Raw genomic sequence first — 6,000 nt, 5'->3', positions numbered from 1 at the left:
CAGGAATCAGCCCTGGAGTGAGCAGGAGAGCAGGATATCCCAGAGCAAGGCTGAAGCTGCCTGGGCTCTCCTGCTGCTGTTTGCCAAGCTCGGGCTCAGGGGGAGGGTAATTCACCTCCAGATAGAGATGATGCAGGGGAGGGAGGGAAAAAAAAAGAGAGGAGAAAGAGAACACGCGATTCCCCTGATTCAATCAGCCAGAAACAAGGAGGTGCTGGTGCCCTCTAATTTGGAGATTCACAGATTTTAGGGCCAGAAGGGACCGTGATGCTCATCTAGCCTGACAGTCTGTATTATGTAAAAGCCACTTGAAGCCAGACAGTGCCACGAGCTTTTCAGAAGCAACAGCCAGCACTGGGGAACTTATTAAAGGGCTGTGACTCTCCCGAGGTGGGGACATGTGGCTCCCAGCACGCTGGGAGAGGAGGAGGCCAGGTACACCCACCCGGCTGGGCTTGGGCTGAACAGATGGCAGTGCTGGGGGAGAGGAAACATCATTTCCCTTCCCTGTCATGCAGCTCCTTCCAGCAGAAAGAGGGATAAGCAAGGAAAAAAACAACCCCTTCCTCGTGTTCTTCTTTTGAGTGTTCCCCAGTCCCTGGAAAGAAAACAGAGATGCTGGCCCTGAGATGTTTTGTGCCCCCTTTGGGGTCAAACCCCACGGTTTGCAGCGTGGCCATGGGAGCTGAGCCTGCCTCTCTGGGAGCCAGATCCGGAGCTCCGAGCTCAGCCTGCAGCAGCCGGAGGTGTAGTCATTGACTGCAATGAGAGTTTCCCTCTGAAGATGGAGCCAGGCAGCATAAAACATCAATAAAGCGCTCAGGATGCGTCCCTTAATGAGCTGAGATTGTAACACGCCGCCAGAGCCTGCCAGAGCTGCCCATTCTGCCGGGAGAGAGGAGCAGATTCTGCTGGGGAAGTGTTAAGTGGGTCCTGCTGACTCATTGATGCAGATGGTTCCGGCCCCGCGCCGAGCAGGAGCGGCAGCGTCTCCAGGGGCTCTCCAGCGCCCGAGTGAGCCGGGATCGGGATCTGTCACCTCCCCCGGCTGGAGGGGACAGCAGGACAGGGCAGTGATTCCCGTGCCGTGGCTCCCCAGGTCCCGCTGTGCACAGCGAGGGCTGGCTGTGCATCGTCAGCGTGAGGGTGGGCAGGCCCTAGCACAGGTGCCCAGAGCAGCTGGGGCTGCCCCTGGATCCCTGGCAGTGCCCAAGGCCACCTTGGATAGGTCTTGGAGTAACCTGGGACAGTGGAAGGTGTCCCTGAAGAGGATGGAAATGAGAGGATCTTTAATGTGCCTGCCAACCCAAACCATTCCATGGTTCCATGATCCGTGGGCTCCCCACACTTCCACAGCAGCTCTTCTTCCACAGCACACATTTGTCCTGATGTCATCCCTGCCCAAAGGCACATTCCCCTCCCAACAGAGAACGCAGATTGACTCCAGCAGTGCTGGCTCCAAAGGTGAGGCCCCGACCTGAGCTCCTGGGAAATGTGAGCAGGGTGGGTGAGGAGACACTGGGTTACGAAGGGATGTGCAATGCAGGCATTTCCCTACTGGGAAATTGCTAACTCCATCTTCTAGCTCCCTGGGAAGTGTCCAGACACTGTTGTGCCTGTGGTACAGCTGTGGAGCTGGATCCTGCCCAAACCCCGCTGCTACATCCCTGTTGGGGGGAATCAAGTGACAAAGGACTTGCACCTCCAGACTGTGAATGTCCCCAGAAAGCCCTTGGAGCACTGGTTCTTTTGCCAAGTCACACCCTGCCTTTGCAAGACTTGTTTCTCACCCAACCTGTGCCTTTGTGGCACCTTCACCCCTTCCCTGATGGAGACGTGATGCTCCCTTAGTGTCTTTCCTGTCCCAAGCCCTTAGGGGCCTCCCTCTCCTGGATTCTGTGCCCTGTGCTCCCCGTGATGCTCCTCAGGAGGTCCCTGATCATTGCTGGGAGCAGTCACCACCCAGTGTTCCAAGTCTCCTTCAGGCTCTCCAGACTGAGCTCCACTATAGGTACCACGTGCACCAGGTATCCCACATGTCCCAAATACTCCAAACGTACCGGGTATCCCACAAACTCCAGGGTTCCCACATTTACTAGGTGCCCTACATGTCCCAAATGTCCCAGATGTATCAGGTGTGCCATGTGTACCAGGTGTCCCACAAGCACCAGGTATTCCCTGTACTCCAGGTATCTCACAAGTACCAGGTATCCCCTGTATCCTATGGTTTGCTTTCTGGAGGGGGACCCCTTGGAGATTCTGTCCCAAATTTGCCCTAAACCAGGATACCCTGTACTCTAGGTATCCCACATACACCAGGTATCCCATATGTACCAGGTATCCCATGTACTCCAGGTATCCCATATGTACCAGGTATCCCACATACACCAGGGATCCCACATGTACTAGATGCCCTACGTGTCCCAAATGTCCCAGATGCACCAGGTACGCCATGTGTACCAGGGATCCCAGGTACTCCAGGTATCCCCTGTACTCCAGGTATCCCATGTGTACCAGGTATCCCCAGTACTCCAGGTATCCCACAAGTACCAGGTATCCCCTGTATCCTAGGGTTTGCTTTCTGGAGGGGCACCCCTTGGCGATTCTCTCCCAAATTTTCCCTGAACCAGGACACCCTGTACTCTGGGTATCCCACATGCACCAAATGTCCCATATGTACCAGGTATCCCACATGGACCAGGTATCCCCTGTACTCCAGGTATCCCACAAATACCAGGTATCCCCTGTACTCCAGGTATCCTATGTGTACCAGGTATCCCATATGTACCAAGTATCCCACATACTCCAGGCATCCCATGCGTACCAGATATCTCCTGTACTCCAGGTATCCCATATGTACCAGGTATCCCATATGGACCAGGTATCCTATAAGTACCAGGTATCCCATGTCTGCCAGGCCATCCCAAGTACACCAAGGATCCCACACACACCAGGATCCTTCCTGCTGGTGCTCCAGGCTGCTCAGCTCTCCCTAAACCAACTGATCCATCCACACTGCAGCTCTCCCAATCCCTGCTCCCTCCCAAGCCTGCTCGGGATGCTGTCCCGAGCATCCTCCCTCACCTGGGCACCACCCTTCCCGCTCCCACATCCCATGGAGCAAACCCCCCTCCCCAGGGATGGATGGGAGGGAGCTCCCCCCGAATTCTGTGCCTGCAGCACTTCGAGTCCCCGTTTCAATGTCACTTTAACTCGGGCCCGCGTGTGCCGGGAGCAGGGCTCCGTATTAAATTGCCAAGCCGGTCACATGCTGCTGGGATTTGGCCGTAGCTAAGCAGCACCGCCCCCGCAGTCACTTTTTTGGCTGGTGACTCCTCTGCTCGGCGTAAGGCAGAGCCGGCAAAGAATTGGAGAAACCGGAGGGGGAAGGAAAAAAAAATTAAATAAATAAATAAGAGAAAACCAGGCGAGTCATTGTGAATGTCAGGAGCTCCTCGGCTGCGGGTGTGACAGCGATCCTCCCCCTCCAAATTCGCTCCGTGTGAGAGCCAAAGAGAGGATTTCATTAGGATCTGGTAGCAGGCTATTTTCAGAGCTGACATCCTACCCACGGCTAAAAATAGCCGGTCCCCTCCACGCAAACCACGGTTTCTGTTCTTTCAAACTTTAATAAACCCCGGTGAGGCTCAGACCTCCCCTTCTCCCCACATTTTGCTCCCTTCCTTGCTCCGTTCCTTTCCATCATTCCTTGCCTTCCCTGCTCTCCACCGCTCTTTTACCAGGTGTCCTCTTTCCTCCAGCACGATTGCTGGTACCAGAGTGGAGATGGAGCTGTCACCGTGGCAGGGCTGGGGTCACCTCCTTCCCAAAAGCACATCCTGCACCCAGCTCGGAGCTCTGGGAGGCCAGGCAGGCACAGAGGGACTGAGCCCCATGAGATGCTGCCAGGCACTGGCAAGGAGCATCCCTCTGGAGCCTCCAGCATCTCTGTGGAGCCTCAAGCACCCCTCTGGAACCTCCAGCATCCCTCTGGAGCCTGGAGCATCTCTGTGCAGCCTCGAGCACCTCTCTGGAGCCTCCAGAACCCCTCTGGAGCCCAGGATGCCCAGGGAGGGACCACCCGCTGCCCCAGAGAAAATGCTTGGTGCCTGATGCTCATGTGGAGATGATCCCAGGACCATTTCAGGATCATGGAAAGGATCCCAGGGCTCATGACTGGTCTGGGCTCAGGGAGTCCCAGCATGAAATTGTCCCACCTGTAGAGAGCAGCTCCAGCCAGCACTTGGCCACAGTCACTTCTAAGAGAGCTCTCCTGAAAACCCTGCCTAGCCTAAAAACCAGGTCCCAAAAACCCTGTCCTGCCTGTCCCTCCCTCCCCGGGGCCCACGGAGCCACTGCAGCCACTGCTGCTGCTGCTGCCCCCTCCCTGAGGAGCTGCTCACAATTCCCTCCCTTCAGTAGCTCTGCCACCTCTGGGGCAGGTACAGGTATTTATAGCCAGCACCTACCCCCCACTCCCAGCTCTGCTACAGACAACACACATTTAAGCCTTTCCCAGGCTCTGCTTGACACCAGCCCACCCTGGTGATTCAAAAATCCCACAGCTTGGAATATCCAACCTCTGCAGAGACCTGCTGCTCTCAGTGAATGCATCCTCCCTGTCACAGCTCAAATGTCCCACCTCTCCCCAGTCCCAGTCCTAAACCTTTCACCCCTCTCAGGTCCAAACAAAATATCTCATCTCTCCCTGGTCTCAGCCCCAAATCTCCCACCTTTCCCTGGCTCAAGCCCCAAATCTCCCATCTCTCCTTGGTCCCAGCCTCAAATCCCCCACCTCTCCCTGGTCCCAATCCCAAATCCTCCACTTCTCCCTGCAGCCCAGCACAGCCTCAGCAAAGGCTGTGGCCAGTTGGGCTCTGTCGGTCTCAGGCTGGAGCAGATTCATCAGGCGACACCTCCCCTGCTCACCCCATTTCCCCAAGCAGCAGGGACCAGATCCCTGCCCGCCAGCTCAGAGAGTGCCCGGGGAGCCTGGCATGCGGGACCCGGCAGGGCGGGTGGGCACAGCCTGGCACAGCACGGGCACGGGCAGGAGGATGGGGCCGTGCCATGGGCTCATCCCGCGCTCCGCTCGCCTTCCCCTGCGCCGCGGCCCTCCGGACCCCTGGCCGCCGGCCAGCCAGCCATTTCCTGGTAATCTAATCGCTGCAGCAGATGAACTGAAAATGCATTTCCTGCCACCGTGCTGTAAAATTTTTATTAATGTAAGGAGAGAAGGCAGCGCTGGCTCCCAGCGCCCGGGGCTGCGGTGGGCGGAGGCCGGGGGGGCTCGGCGGGGCCGGGGGCTGCAGGGACAGCAGCGGTGCCCCAGTGATGCTGTGGGAACGTGGGCAAACAGGGAAACTGAGGCACGGGCACGGGAAGTGCTTTGTGTGCAGGTAAAATCGGGCGGCAGGCCCCCAGCTGCCTCCTCAGGGTGAGAGACCAGCTTGGCACCGAGACAGCGCAGAGCTGTGTCCTTGAACTGTGGCTCGGGAGCACTGATGCTGAGGGCCCTTGTCCCCTCGGGGAGGATCCCGGCGGCACAGGCACAGCCTGGAGGGAGGGATGGAGGCAGGGAGAGAGGGGCCAGAGTGCCCTGGCAGATGGGCACCGCAGCGGGAGCCCTGCCACACATCCCTGCCCACATCCACACACAGCTCATCCTCCTCCCGCCTGGCTCCGTGGCCTGGGCTGACCTTCCTGGCTGGCAAAGCGACATCCCAGCTAAAATGCTCCATTAAGAACAAGGAACAGCCTGGAGCAGCCAGTAAAGAGTGACCATGGGCCCTGATCTGGCTTGGGAGGGAGCAGAAGTGGCTGCCAAGGAGGAGCAAGGTGCCAGAGCTGGGACACGCCTGTCCCCGTTTCTGTCTCCAAACACAATCCTCAGTCCTCAGGGGCTTTGTGAAGGACCCTGAGGGCCAGCAGCCAGCTCAGCGCACCCTCCCAGGCAGCCCTGCCCCTGTCCCTCCAGGGGTGACATCCCTGTGGCAGCCC

This window comes from Melozone crissalis, unplaced genomic scaffold (assembly GCF_028551555.1).
Source record: "Melozone crissalis strain CALT ecotype California unplaced genomic scaffold, PUWL_Pcris_2 ptg000068l_1, whole genome shotgun sequence".
Classification (NCBI taxonomy): domain Eukaryota; kingdom Metazoa; phylum Chordata; class Aves; order Passeriformes; family Passerellidae; genus Melozone; species Melozone crissalis.
This window is presented reverse-complemented; position numbering follows the sequence as displayed.